Consider the following 16,505-nt stretch of genomic DNA (forward strand, 5'->3'; position numbering starts at 1 on the left):
GTACACTGTAATCTGTGTGAAATGAACAGTTCTGTGAAGTCCAAAAAGTTCTCTGTACAGCTTATGCGTCATCCAGGAATGTCATATTTCACTGACTCAGCTCACAATCAGAGCCCATGCCTTTTGTGATCCTGCTAGGCAGGATTAATTACTTTTCTTTCCAGCTGCAGGAATAATGGTCTCACCCATCAAAGGAAGCAACTAACAGTGCTTATGTCAGCTCTGAAGGAAGAAGGCATTGGGTGAATTGCTCTGCATCAATCAGCTATCTGGCATCCTGTGCAAGAAAGAGGGCCTGCCCCAACCCACTCCACAAAGGAGGGAGTCTAGACCTTGAAAACCCAAACAGAGAGTGGACACCTTTGAAAATTTGCTTGGGGAAGGCCTGGCAGTGATGTCAGCGAGGGGCAGAACTGAGACCCCCAGTGCACATGTGGCAAGTGACTCATGAGTGATGCCATTTTGAGCTATCCCAGAAGACTGTGCAGGGAGGTAGAGGCAGGGATGGAGAGGTGAGGTGACATATCAGGATAGACCAGAGATGCAGCCCTGCTGGACACTCTCACCCCCACTTAAAAGTTCCTGCTCAGAGGAGAGGGCTCTCTCTTGGTTGTGCTTTTTTGCAGAAACACTGGGACTGGAGGCTGGTGCCATGGACAATAAGAAAGAAGAACCCTCTGACTGCCCACTGGATCAAGTACACTGCCCCTGATTGACCACAGGACCAGTGAGGCACGCCCTAGGACCAGTTAAGCTGGTCTCCTTACAGTCCCTGAAGACCAGTTGGGGAAAAGACTGGGCCCTGCGCAAAGAAAGAAGTGGCCCAGAGGACAACAGATTGAAAGGTTGGTGCATGGAGCCAGTGAAACCTGCTCCCAGCAAGGTTTGCAGTTTTGGGACCAGGAGGCCTGCGGAAAGTGCTCCAGGTGACAAGGGCTCAGCCCCAGGAGCAAAAGGAGACCAGGATTATTAAATTCGGTGCAACAGGGCCTGAGATATGGTTGTAGGGCTCCACCACTGTTTTCATTTTCGCCCTCAAGGTGGGCCTGTGTCTGGGGGCTGCCACTGAGAATGAAGAAACCTAAAATGGGAAGCGCTGGCAGGCTTTCCCCTTGAGGAAAGAGAAAGGTGCCAAGGACCCCATCACTAGGCCCAGAGGAGGACTCTGTCAAAGGGAAGTGCCGTTGCGCTCCCCGTTTGCTAAATTGGGGGTCCGGGGTCCTATCCCTGGGCTCCGGGAAGAAAGCGGAGTTGGGAGAGCACTGTCGCACTCCCCACGGGAAAGTGGACGGGGTCCAATACCCCATCCCAGGGCCCCGAAAGAACATCAGGCTGGGACAGCACCATGGCAGTCCTGCCCTGGAGAAGAGGAGGGGCCCACGACCCCATGCCTTGGCACCTGAGATGCCCGCACTGGAGCAGAAAGGCCGGCAGCATAACAAACGTCTGCCTGCAGGAGTGGGCAGACAGGAGCAAAGTGTCAGCTCCCACAGCAGCACTTGAGTATGCTGGCTGAGCGGTCAGCTGGCAAGATCAGTTGGGGGTGGGCTTCCCGTGCCGCTCTCCAAAAGAAGAAACCTGCAAATGGGGTGCCCGTGTGGGACCGGACACCGTAAAGGAAATAAAAGTGTGTCGCCAGGCCATGTGAAAGAGAGGATAAACAAAAATAAAACCAAAGAATGGGACTTGGCCTCCCTGGCGCTGGGAGAGATGCTGCTGGTATGGAGCTCATGGAAGAGCGCCCTATAATGCCCTGTGGGGTCTGTCTGAACTGATTATTATTGGCTTGTGGTGGCCCCAGGAGGATGAGGCCACCACCACAATGGTACTAAAGTGTGGGGTGAATTGCAACAACAGTGCAGCCTCTCACCCAAAATAATTCCAAAGTCTCCACCCTCAGTTTCAGGGGGATTTAAAAAGTATAACCCTTTAAGGGTTTAGATAGAAAATAAAGTACTCCCTAGGGCTGGAGCTTATGCTCTTTAGCCGGGAGTGTTGCACCCTGTAGGGGCAGATACTATTACTGCAGTCTTTGTGGCCTAAAATAATTCAATGTGAATTTTCATGATGATAGACACTGTCTAGAGGTGAAAGGTGGAATTGCACATTTGTGTATATACAAAAGTGATGTCCTTTAGAGACTATGGCCCTCATTATGAACACGGCGATCGAAACCGGCGTGCTCATGCTAGCGGTCAAACCACTGACCGCCAGCGTCCCCGGATCCCCACCCGGCATATAATGAACATTCCTGTGAGCCGGCGGGCGGAAACATTGTTTCCGCCCACTGGCCCACAGGAATGCCTGGCTGGGACATTGACGGCGGCTCCTGCAAATGCCTCTGTGGGGCGGGTGCAGCTGTACCCATCACGCAGATCACTGCCTGAAAATCAGGCAGTGACCTGCGGGATGGAGCACTGCAGAGGGGCCCCTGCACTGCCCATGCCAAGTGCATGGGCAGTGCAGGGGCCCCCAGGGGTGCCCCGGTGCACCCCTTCTGCCAGCTTTTCGCTGGCAGGGAAACCAACCAGGGAAAGGCTGGAGGCTGAGGAACCATTATCCAATAATGATTCCGAGTGAGTGAGGGCTGCCAATGGTGGCCTTCATGGTGTTCTTTATGTGGCAGTGTGGCCCGCCATGCCGGCTGGGGGTTTACCCGCCACCACCGGCATGGCGGGCCACACCGCCAAGTTCAAAATGACCACCTATGTTTAAAGTGCAGTAGTTTATGTTGAATGTTTTTAAAGGTACCTGCTGCAAGCACCCGACTAGGGGTGAAGGTCTACAATTGCACAGTGATGTAACTATAAATGTGATGCCCTTAGGGGCTGTGGTTAAATTGCATATTTCATGCAAAGAGTAATCCTAATAGCACAAGTTGTTCCAACATGTTTAAACCATGTTTTTGCAAATGCTTTATTCAAATAATGAGACTGACAGCCACTCGTTATCGAAGTATATATGCTTTAATGCTGTTATGAAGTACACTCACCCTAAGTTATACAATAGTATTGCATTTAAATACAAGTGAATGTTTTTGACATGTGATTTGCTGGTCTAAACCTCCCCTCAGGAGGGAAAGAATGATTACACAATGCCATCCTGAAGTATTTACATCAGCTTGTGTATATTTGTAAATAGTGGCATAGTATTGAGTATTGTGTGTGTGAATGTGTGTCATAATGTTTTCCTTTTTCAAAAGAAAAAACACAGACTGAACAGTTATTTATTAAGAGTTGTTATTGCATAACTGTGAATGGGGATTGCTAGCCCACACCACCTCCCTTGGGGGAGTTTGGTTCCCAGTGGAGGACAAATGGGGTGTTTGGTTTCCAGTGGAGGACAAATGTGAACCCATTACTTACGTAGGCCACACACCTAATGACCCATTTTCAAACAAAACCCTTCAACACAGTTGGAGATGAAGGCTTACCACTCAAAAAGGATCCTTCACCCCCCAATCAAGTGATGAATACACCCACTGAGGTTAAGAATGAGTTTGCTCAACTCCCTCCAGAATGCACACTGTATACAACAATTCTGAAAGACATTTCTACTAGTTTAGGCTCAAAGGGGGAGGATCATTCTGCCTTAAGTAAACAAGTCTGCGCACTAGCTCAGATCCAAATCAGGATGGTCCATGGATCTATCACCACAAGTACTATCAGTCAGAAGAAATCCCTGGAAAGGTATCCATAAAAAGGAATCCCAAGGAGGTTGCATGGTTGTTAACGTTAAAAGGTCCTTTATTGTAGGAATCATTTGGCAAAGTTTCCAAAGATTGAACTTTCTTCAAGGTTTCATAAAAGCTTTGCCTTTAGGCTATTTTAACATACCAATTAAACCTACCAATAACCGCAACTCCATCCCGTCCGATCAAAAGGAGCGCCCCGTAAAATGTCTCTACAACAAATCTGAGCATTAAGGTGCTTTCGTGGAATGTTGCAGACATTTGATTAAAGCTCTTCAGCCCAGGCTGTTTATCATTCATAAACGATTATGAGATCATATTTGTTCAAGAAACTTGGGCGTGCGACCCCTATAGCATAAATGTTTTTTGCTGTATACAAAGCCCTCTATTTCATCAAGTGCTGGTAGAGCGAAAGAGAGTATAGCTACTATAGTTTCAGTAAAACTAACAAAAGTTGTGGTAAAGGAACTTCAATCTGCCCCTCTTTATCAGTTGCTGATCCTTATGATACATAACTCCTTTGATGCCCTACTAATCTGTTTCTACTATAATATTTTCGATGACCAGTCTATTAGGTTATTGATGATTTAGTAGCAGGTACTGCAAACATTTTAGAGATCCAAAAAAATAGGTTCTGCTCCTATGGGTAAAGGGTTTCAATTTGCATTTATGTACCCCATGTAATTATATGATGTGTGACCTATCTGGGTCGATCGTTTTTCCAACATTTTTTACCCCGATAATGCTGAATCCAAGTTGTATGTTTTTATGGGGCACTGTGTGATCAGAGAGCCCTATTATCGTTGAATCAATCCATAGCTGTGAAGGATGTCTTACTTGTAATAAAGCGCAAGTCAGTCTGGTAAAGCCATGGGTCCAAACGGTATTCCCGCAGACTTATACAAGGAAAATAGTTTATTTTTAGTCCCTATGCTGTTTAACAACTACAGGAGTCATTGTAGTAGGATGCCTAGTGCCTTCATGGAAGGAAGCAGTAGGAATTCCCATCTTTAAAATTGGGAACAGTAACCACCCAAGCTGTTGTCGCCCAATTTCTTTAATAGAGAGGCAGAATTCTGGACTCCAAATTGAAAACATTGGTAGAGGAAATTCAGATTTTAACCATGGTACAACTTAGTTTCTATTCTGGCATAGGCACAGTGGAGCAGTTAATTATAGGAAAGTGTGTCAATGACAGATGAGGGCTAATTCATTTAGCCTATGTGGAACCCTCCTCTGCCTTTGAGTGGGTTAATCACTCAAAACATTGGCCGATTTCAGTGAAAAATAGGTTTGACTGAGCCATTATTGATCTGCTCTGTCAGGTGCACTAGGGAAGTTGGAAAAGGCCCTCTCTACAGGGTAACTCCCAATAATGTTGCCTTCCTCCTCCTGCGTTTGCTGGATTTTTGCTTTTTTAAGCCTTAGGACTCTGCCCATTTTTTCACTGCTAACCAGTTCTAAAATGCTTGTGCTCTCTCCCTAAAACATGGTTTAATTGCTTTATGCCCAATTGCCATATTTAATTTACTTGTAATCCCCTTGTAGAGTGGTATACCATATCCCCATGGCCTGTAAATTAAATGCTACCAGTAAGCCTGCAGCACTTTGTGTGCCATCATCCTAAGTAGCACTCTTGTACAAGGCCTGCCATTGCAGTCTGAATTCAGTGTCACACTGACATGTCAACTTGGCAATTAATCCCCCTTGACAAGCCTTAAACTCCTCTTTTATTAGAAATGTCTTCCCTAAGGTAGACCCTAGGTAGCCCATAAAGCAAGGTGTGGTGTAATTGAAAGATTTGACATGTACGTTTAACTTTTACATGTCCTGGTAGTGAAAAACTCCCAAATTCACTACTGGGGTGCCTACCACCTCACATAGGATAACATTATTACCATTGAATGAGCTGTAATTCCTAATTGAGAGAAGGTAGATACATCATAGTTGGTACCTATGGAATTGTAATGATAAACCCTGTTTAATGGCAAAGTCAGGTTTTTCATTATAATTTTGAAAAAGGCACTTTTAGAAAGTTGGCATTTTCCTGCCCTTATCCCTTTGTGCCTTCAGCCTGTCTTAGTAACATGACTTGCCATGGCTGACAGACTTTGTAAATTCCTCCCAAACAGTCACACAATAGTAGGATTAGCTGAGCCTCAATATGTCATTCACTAGCTTGATTGGGTGGGGGGGAGCTGAGCACAGCCCCACTTGTACCTGAACAGGCTGTGCCCTGACTCCTCAAAATAGTCATAACCACCCTTTATTGTCACTGCAACCAGCTTTGAGCCAGGACAGGGGAATCAGGAAATTCCAAGAACTTCAAAAAACCTTTCCAGAAACTTCTCCAACATCCTAGGAGCAGGGCACCAGGGTATAAAACTGCTGTTGTACCTGGAAGGACTGATTTGCTCTCTGGAGCCTGCCTTGAACCTTCAGAGGCCAACCCTGCTGTTGAGCCCTCCATCTACACCAGTGCTTATGACTACCAGATGACTCCAAGGGCTAGTTTGCTGGCCTCCTGTTCAAAGCCACATGGATATAACAGGCTCCTATCATTTTGAAACCCCACCTGGACCCAGCCTGAGTGGGTCCTGAACCCTGAAGAGGTCTCCATACACTCCTGGAACCTTGATTGTGGTATTAAAGATGACCAGAAGTCTGTGGTTGATAATTTAATCTTGTAGGTGCTATGTTGAATCTTAAATAAAAAACAAAAACATAACTCCACTTCTACTGATTTGATTTTTGTCATTTTGCTGCCAAGTAATTTATTAAAATGTATTCTATTTTTCTAAACTGGTTTAGCTTTTGTCTTGTGTTGTCATGTTTTTACTGTTTGTGTGCTGCATAGATACTTAGCACATTGTCTCTAAGTTAACCCTGACTGCTTTTTGGGCCAAGCCACCCAGGCGTTAGCATGGGTTAATTTAGTGACTTTTTATGTTCACCCTGCAAGGGATTGTAGCTGTTGCTTAGCCAGGGCTCACACACTAGTCAACCAGCAGCACAATTTCTCTCAGGGGCAATGTGGCTACAATCCATTATGGGAAAATTGGGAGCTATCCCTTTGGATACATACAACTCTGGGGGTCATACAGGTTGTGTGTTGGCCCTCCTTTTGTTTGTACTGTACAAAAATGGTATGGAAGAGTATTTTTGGGAAAGATGGAAAGACATGCCTAAAGCAGGGAATTGCTTTGTCCTGGTCCTGTTATATGCAGATGATACAGTACTAATATCGAGAACTGCAAACAGTCTTCATGCACTTTTTTGATGCTCTAAATGTCTTAATGAATGAACTGGTTCTTAAAGGTAATTTTTTCATAATGAAATTAAGGCTGCAAAGTACAAACCAGTGCAATTTCAATTAGGAGGGTTTGAAATACCTAAGGTACACAATTTCATATATTTGGGCTTCCTTGGAATTACAATATGAATTGGGAGTTTTTATGCAAAACTAGACTGCATAAATGCCAGATTTCATTTGAGTCTGTTTTCAATCTTACTAGGAAATTGGGTCATAAACCGATAAGGGAGATCATTAATATTTACAATATTAAGTGCGTAACTAAAAGGAGCTATGGTGCTCAGGTTTAGGGTTGTAAAGGAGCTGAACTGCTTCAAAAAGTGGAAAACAAGGTTTTATGCTGATTGCTGTGGACTCCTAAATCTTCTGCAACCTTTAAATGTCACATAGAGACTGGGTTGGAATATACAGAGGATAAAATCAGATTGAACTCTCTGTTACTCTGATTAAGGATAAGGAGATGTCCCAAAGCACATTTTTATTTTGCAAAGGAGATTGTTTTAGATGTTTGGATAATGTCATAGCCATTCCATGGTTGGGTGTGTAAAATCATCATTCAACATCTTCGGGACACTAGAGTTTTTTAATAACTTCAATGAGATAAAAGTTTGGTTAAAACTCAATTTTACATCTGGTGTACTAACGTCTGCCCAAGGAATTTTCATACCCTGCAAACAAATTTGCAAGAAGTTAATATCAGGCTATATAACCTAGCCCTTGTGTTTTGGAAACAACTTGCTTCTTTGCAGATTTGTTATGTTATAGTGAATTTTTAAAGATGTTCTTTGACCACTAAGAAGAACTACGGATCCTCGTATTGACTGTTTTAACTTTGATAATGTATTTTTTGAATGTAATGAATTTTCTGTTTTATTGAACATTAATTGTGCTTTTATTGCTTCTTGAGCCAAATAAAGAATATTGACTGACTGAAGTAAACTCTTTACTTCTATATTGTGTGTTCTAAATTGTGTGGATTGCTGTACTATTTATATTTTGAGATGTCTCTTTTCTTGGGGCGTGGCCTGATGCTAAGGGAAATGGCTGCATGAGCATGAGTTCTGTTCCCACTTTCACTGGGTTCTCCTTTTAACCCCACTTCCAGCGAATACCTAATCACGCTGCACACCACATTATGCACCAGAATCCCTGAAGCATGACCCAAGGAAGTTTGCAACCCTTTTACAGCTGATAAAGGTCCTGCCCGATGCGTAGGAGAGGACAGTGTGCCCGCAGCCTTTGCTTTGGCTTGGGTGCCGACAAGGCCGTAAGACATGATCAGGAAGGATCAGACTACCCATTTAGCCCACACTTTCCTTTGGAAGCATGCTGCCTTTATTTTACCTCAACTTGTGGATTGCAGAGATGTGGAATGCGAGGTCTTTGAACTTGGTATGCTTCAGCAATACTCTGCAGGCAAAAATGTCCATCTTTATTGAATCAATGATGCATTTGCTCTCCCCTCTCCGTAGCCATAGGACACTAGTTTGGCTGATTCCTCTTGCATGTGGGCTATGGCAATTAACTCCTACTGAAACCGTTTCTCTGCCAGTGGGGGAGCTGGAACACTCATGCAGACTCTCTGTTTTGTGCCATTCCAGAAATGTAAACCTACTGCTGGCTATTATATTGGAGCTCATTTCACGATCATAACACATCACAACATGGGCCCAGAATCCAAAGTGTTTAGCGAACAGAAACAAGCCTCACATTGTCAGAGCCACAACTAGAGATGTGCTAGCCCTTTCTGTGATGGCCCAGAATCCAATGTGTTTATCGATCAGAAACAAGCCTTGCATTGTCAGTGCCGCAACTAGAGATGTACTACCTCTTTCTGTGATGGCATAAATTCTTTTACATATACACCTTTGACCGTGGACCTCTAAGCTCTTGTTCTGCACTCATCAGGTAATACATTCTCTATACCTTTGTGGTAGCACTCACTAACCATCTACTGGTAGATAATGGAATCATTTGAATGCTCATCTTTGTTACAAGGCTGACTACGACTGCCCTTCCCCAATCCAAACTCGCATATACAGACCCACAACCTTGGCTCTAACCTTACACCTGGGAATTTCTGGGCCTTCAACAATGACATGGCAGAGAAAGACATTAAACTGGGTGTAAAAAGAACAAAGCCTGAACCCCCTACTGCCTGAATCTCCTATCATAGGTGAAACAGAATTGAAAGAAACAATGGACACTATCCTTAAAAAAACTGAAGTATGCACTGCATCTAGCCTAGACAACAACACATAGCATGGGCATTATGCAGCAGGATGTGGCAAGAATGAGATTTGATATTAAATAAATTGCTGGCAAGCTATCATTTGCAGAACAGCCTATCAGTGATCTTAAAGATACATCCTTAATCACAAAGAAAGATCTCAGCTAAATACACAAACTACCTATGACCATGCTGACCGTGAAGACAGGAAAAGGCAAGGGAATGTCAGACTTTTTGGAATGGATCTCCTGAAGGCTTGAGGAGAAACACAGATCTTCTATTGCCTTTCTGGAGGACTGGCTTCCTCAACACACCAATATCTCCTTTGCCAAGTGCTTTGAACTTGAGTGAGCTAATCCGATCTCCACCCGTCAAACCCACAACATATCTTCATCTGGACCACCTAGACCAATAATTTGCAAACCTCTATGCTTACACCATGTTGAACTCATTGTGGACTTTATCAATAAGAACAAATGCATTATGTTAGAAGGTCCTCGTATTACAATTTTACAATACTACTCTAAAAACACTGTGCAGGTTTGGAAAGCTTACTGACCCTCATTTGTGGCTATTGAATATGAACATCTCTTTTTTGTTCTCAGGTCATGCCAGATTGTGTATCACCTATAAAGGAACTACTCATTTCTAAAGTGATCAACAAGAGCTAACATCATATCTTGACATTATTCAAGAAACTGAAATGGACATCTCCAACCATAAGTCAGGAACATTGTTATAACAGATTTGTTCTCCCCTAGTTGTATACTACACTTTAGCTTCTAGCTGAGCCAACTTCCTCCTTTCACTGAAGATATGCCCTTATTCTAAATATAATCATATCTTTGCCACATTAGTGCATGCCTGTATACATTTCTGGCCACTGGTCATCAACCTTCTACAGTTGGGCACTGCACACACCTTTCATTTCTGATAACTTCTTTTTCTCCCCTTCATGAAACACTACCAATCACCTGCCTTGAGTAACATAGTTCTCAGCTTGTTGTCTAATACATTAGAAACTACAGTTGTGAACTAATTCCACTGTACTTATAGACATGAGATATTCTTATCTTGCAGGAGCTCATACTTCATTTATCCTTTCTCGCTATAAAGAATTGTTGATGATGTGACTGCTATGATTAGTACTTGTTTCCCTTCTAGGATAGCATTTGCTGTATTTGACTTGTTATGATGCTCCTGTTGAACTAGGCAACTTCTTTATTTCCATTACTAGATAAGATTTTAAATGGTGTTGTAAGAAAGTGACGCTGTTTTCTCTTTGTATCATGTTATAGCCAGTTCAGGTAAAGGAGGTTAGGTGGGGGGTAGTTTGAGGGTTGGAGGGCCCTCTTCTTATGTTACCTCTTTTTCTTATTTATTCTTCTTACTTCACAGTTGCTTTTATTTTTGACCTTGTCACATCAAGTACAATCATTGTAGATCATGGTACACTCTCACTTGCAACTTTATGGCTCGCTATTTATGTATTTTGTTCAACTCTGAAATACTATTCCCATGACACCCATGTTAGCTCTTGTTTTTCTCTGATATGAACGACACTTTTATTATGTCTGAAACTTTATAGTTGATGTCTTTCAACACTAAGGGGATAAATCACTGTATTAAGAGGTGCAAGATCCTTGATTATACTTAACAAATTTAAATGCTGTTTTTTTTCTGCAGGAAACTAAGCTATCGGTTTAAGCCACCTAGGGGACCATTACAAGCTTGGCGGGCGGACACTGCCGCCCGCCAAGCGGTAACCGCCATGCGGCCGCACTCCCGCGGACCCCATTACAACATCCCTGCTGGGCCGGCGGGCGCAAACCAAGTTTACGCCCGCCGGCCCAGCGGGGATGAGGCTGCAACATAGGTGCAGACAGTGAAAAGCTGCCCGGCCCTGGCGGTGCGACCGTGGCGCTACCGCCGCGGTCGTAATACGGGTCTCCGTACCACCAGCCTGTTGCCGGTACGGACGCCACATTACCCCTGGCGGTAATGACCCCCCTAGTATTTTAATGTATCTTGGATCTCAGATGGCTTTTGTTCACCAGCACAAAAAAGAGAAATGGGGAGATATGGTGTGAGTACACTCATTACTAAATCAGATCAGGGCCATAGGTGGATATTGAACAAGCTATCTAAAGAAGGTAAAGAAAATTATGTACTGAAAATGTATGCTCCCATTGTAAATAATGCATGTTTTTGGAACCACATTAATGAGCTGCTCTCTAAACTCTCTAACAATACTCACCTTATATTAGGGGGTAACTTTAAACTGCCACTGGATGCCTCCGTGGATTGTAACTCAAGAATTGAATTTAGACCCTCTGCCTCTCACAAATTACTCTGTAAACTATGCACTAGCTGCTACCTTTCAAACATCTGGCATCTCCAGCACCTGGATAAAAGAGACTACGGGGTCATTCCGACCCTGGCGGTAAATACCGCCAGGGCCGGGGACCGCGGGAGCACCGCCAACAGGCTGGGGGTGCTCCCTTGGGCATTCTGACCACGGCTGTTCGGCCGCGGTCAGAAGAGGAAAACCGGCGGTCTCCCGCCGGTTTTCCGCTGCCCTGGGAATCCCCCATGGCGGCGCAGCTTGTTGCGCCGCCATGGGGGATTCCGACCCCCTCACCGCCATCCTGTTCCTGGCGGTTCCGCCCGCCAGGAACAGGATGGCGGTGAGGGGTGTCGTGGGGCCCCTGGGGGCCCCTGCAGTGCCCATGGCATGGGCACTGCAGGGGCCCCAGTAAGAGGGCCCCACTTTGTATTTCAGTGTCTGCATTGCAGACACTGAAATACGCGACGGGTGCCACTGCACCCGTCGCACACCCTCCACTCCGCCGGCTCCATTCGGAGCCGGCCTCCTCATGGAGGACTGTTTCCCACTGGGCTGGCGGGCGGCCTTTTGGCGGTCGCCCGCCAGCCCAGTGGGAAACCCAGAATGACCGGCGCGGTCTTTTGACCGCGGTACGGTCTTCTGGCGGTTCCCTCCCACATGAATCACACTCCAAAATTGACCACTTGTTGGTGTCTAATTATTTGGCAAGGACGATCACCAACTCTAGTATTGTACCCAGGTTTATCTTTGATCACTCAGCTATATCATTTACCCTAGATTAGTCCACCTCTAGTCCCACAGGCAAATATTGGAGACTTAACCCAAATATGCTTCAGAATCCTGAATATAACATAGTAATTCTGCATACAAATTCTTCAAGGACAACCAGTCAGAAGACTGTAGCCTTCAAATAAGGTGGAATGCATTCAAGGTTACTATTAGAAGGGGTTAGAAATGGGGTCTCTGGTTGGCAGTCAGTTTGCACTCTGTCTAAGCAGGGACCCTCACTCTAGTCATGGCAAAGGAGAAACACATTTAGATAACCACTGCTTACCCCCTTGGTAGCTTGGCAAAAGCAGTCAGGCTTATCTCAGAAGCAATATGTAAAGTATTTGTACTTAAACACACAGTTATACAGAGAAAACACTACACAATGGACACCACGCCAGTTTAGAAAAATAGTTAATATTTATCTAAATCAAACAAGACCAAAACAGCAAAACCCCAACATACAGAAGTAAAAATTTTAATTTTCCAAAGAATAAGAGTCTTTCAACAATGAAAAAGTTGATTTTAAACAAAGTACCTGGTTTGTGTCAAAAATAAATCCTCAAGGGTGAGCGTGCATCGGGAAAGTCAGAGATGCATTGATTAGTTACTCGCAAATGAGGCTGTGGGTCGTTTCTTTCCGGTCGGGTTGGCGATGCATCGTTTTTCTCCCTTGCAAGAGAGTGATGCGTTGATTTCCAACAGGGCACCTAGCATCCACGCCGATTCACAATGACTTTGACGCCCAAGGACGATGCATGAGAAATCCGGTTGAATGTTGTTAGAAAACCGCACTGCATGGCGTTTGCGTCATTATCAACAGCCGCAAGCAGGTGTTGCATCATTTCTCCAGCTGCAATGCATCAATCTCCCAGCTGCGATGCAGGTGGAGCATCGCTACTTGCCAGGAGGCGGATGGTGCATCGTTTATCAGCCATGGTACAGATGGTGCGTCGCACATTTCCCCGCACAGCGTTCTGTGCATAGATTCCAGTTCTTGTTCTGCCAGCTTCACCTTTCAAGGACCCAGGGACTGGATAGGGAGACACTTGGCAGGGCAGGAGTCTCAGCAGAGGCAAGGTGTTGGCAGAGGAAGTCATTGGATGGTCCTGAGACTTCAAAACAGAAGGCAAGCCCAGTTCAAGCCCTTGGAGATTCTCAAGCAGGAATGCACAACAAAGTCCAGTCTTTGTCCTCTTTCACAGGCAGAAGCAGAAACTGATGAATAGTATAACAAAGCACAGTCACAAGCAGGGTTAGCACTTCTCCTCGGCTCTTTTCTTTGGCAGAGGTCCCTCTTGGTTCCAGAAGTGATCTTGAAGTATTCTGAAGTCTGGGGTTTTGGGTCCAATACTTATACCCCTTTCTGCCTTTGAAGTAGGCAAACTTACAAGGATAGTCTCTGTTAGGTACAGGATCCTGCCTTGCCCAGGCCTGGCCACAGACACACATCAGGGGATTAGAGACTGCATTGTTTGAGGGCAGGCACAGCTAATTCAGGTGTAATTGACCACTCCTCCCTCCACTCTAGCCCAGATGGCTCATCAGGATATGTAGGCTAAACCCCAGCTCCTTTGTCTCACTGTCTAGAGGGAATTCACAACAGCCCAACTGTCAGTCTGACCCAGATGTGGAATACACAAGCAGGCAGATGCACAGAATGATTTAAGCAGCAAGAAAATGCTCACTTTCTAAAAGTAGCATTTTTAAACTGACAATCTAAAAAACAATCCTTTCAAAAGATGTATTTTTAAATTGTGAATTCGGCGACACCAAACCCTAAATTTCTATCTGCTCTCAAAGGGAATATGCACTTTAAGAATATTTAAAGGTAGCCCCCATGTTAACCTATGAGGGAGATAGGCCTTGCAACAGTGAAAACCAAATTTAGCTATATTTAACTGTTGGGACATGTAAAACACATCAGTACATGTTCCACCTTTAACATACACTGCACCCTACCCATGGAGCTACCTAGGGCCTACCTTTGGGGTGCCTTACCTGTATAAAAAGGGAAGGTTTGGGCCTGTCAAGTGGATACACTTGCCAGGTTCAATTGGCAGTTTAAAACTGCACACACAGACACTGCAGTGGCTGTCGCGCCACGAAGACCTGGGGCGCCCCACTTGGGGTCCGAGGTCAGATCGGTGGTCCATGTCCTGGATGGCAGTTTCTGCCGGAGGCTGTGTTTTGAGCCACGTCTCGGGCTGCTGCCTATTTTTCGGTCCACAGCGCGACCGGTGTATCTTTTTTTGGGAGCCACTTCGCGCTGCGCCTGCTTTTTGCCCTTATAATCACTCTTACCTATTTTTTCTGTCTTTTTTCCTTTTTCTTGTTTTCTCTCTCTTTGTGGTTTCTCTCTTAGCCATCTTTTCTTCTTCCCAGGAGTCTGTGTTCCTTCCCTACATGCTTTGCGTCCTCTTTTTACGCCATGGCTATTTTTCCATTCACTCTAATGTGGCTTTTCCCAATTCAAAAAGCCACATTAGAACGAAACTTCCTGCGTGTCACTTCCTGTTTGCAGTATATAAGCAGAGTTGGTCTTCTGTTCCTTGCATTGCAAACACTGTATCTTGTGATTTTTTGGACTTCTCCTGTTTTTTCTTGTCTGCAGTCTTTGATGGTTCCACTTCATATTATGCTTCTCTTTTTTCTTACTTCTTTTTCAGGAGTTCCTTGCTTCTGAGGTTTTTCCCAGGATGGGTTTTTTTCCTCTGGGACTCCTTCTGGAGGTCACGGTCTGCTTGGTGTTACTCTATCAGCAGCACACTAGTAGCATTGATTTACAGGCCCTGGGAACCTCTAGTGCACCTTATTAGGGACATACTAGTAAATCCAATGTGCCAATCATGGAAAAGACAATCACCAATACAATTTACAAAGAGAGCATATGCACTTTAGCACTGGTTAGCAGTGGTAAAGTGCCCAGAGTCCTAAAGCCCCCCCAAAAAAACGGTCAGAAAAAATAGGAGGAAGAAGGCAAACAGTTTGGGGATGACTCTGCAAAAAGGGCCAGGTCCAACTGAGGGGTTAAAATTGGCATTAGTGCCCATAATAATAAACCTGTTGAGGCCCAAATGAAAACTTTAGAAAATTAAATTAAACTAATGGAAATCAAATATCACTCAGAGAAGAAACTGTCCTGTTAGACACCCCAAATCATAAGAAACACAAATACAATAAGATTCTAAGTACTATGGATGGACAATGGATGACTAAATTTAAATTCACTTAAATGATGTACCAACAACTTTGCAGGGAAAATGTTAGCCCACTATCTTAAATACAAACAGAACCAAAGCCAATTGACACGTGTCAGAGGTAAAAATGACCTTTTCCACTTGGACCAGACAAGGCTATTCAATATCTTCTTAGATTGTTACAATAACATGTATGATGAAAATAAAAATGTAAACCTTTGCTGACAGTCTTGCATATCTAAACAAGCTTAACCTTTTTAAATTAGATACTCATTGCCAACTCTTGTTGAACGAGGATAAAACATAGTCCAAATTACAAGTAGCTATCGAATCCTTCGAATAAAGGAAGGCCTCTAGTTCCGATGGACTCATCACCTATTTCTACGAACAATTTTCAGATGAGTTAAGATTCGCAGGGAACCACTGCAGAAACGATTCTCTAACTGATAGCTATGGAAGGGAAAGACCGTAATGAGCCTAGAAACTATAGGGCAATTTCAATTATTAATCTGGACTGCAAGTTATATGTGAAAATCCTAGCTAGATGAATTGAGGCAATTATCTCCGCCCTCACTTGCTCACACCAAATAATGTTTATCAAAGGTAGACTTTCCAATGACAATATGAGACTACTGGGTCATGTCCTGCAAATACCTAAGACCAAATTCTTCCTTGTAGCTGCAATAGTACTCAATGCCAAGAAATCATTCAACACGGTTGCCTGGCTTTTTTGTAAATCTACCATGTCATGCTTTAAACTGTCTCCTTTATAAGAATGACTATGTCACTGTAATCCAATCCATGTTCCAGAATCAGAATGAACTTCAGGCCCGTATTTATACTTTTTTTAGCGCCGCATTTGCGCCGCATTTTGACGCAAAACGGCGCAAACCTACAAAATACAATGGCATTTTGCAAGTTTGCGCCGTTTTTGCGTCAAAAAACGACGCAAATGC

Source organism: Pleurodeles waltl, chromosome 12, assembly GCF_031143425.1.
Source record: "Pleurodeles waltl isolate 20211129_DDA chromosome 12, aPleWal1.hap1.20221129, whole genome shotgun sequence".
Classification (NCBI taxonomy): domain Eukaryota; kingdom Metazoa; phylum Chordata; class Amphibia; order Caudata; family Salamandridae; genus Pleurodeles; species Pleurodeles waltl.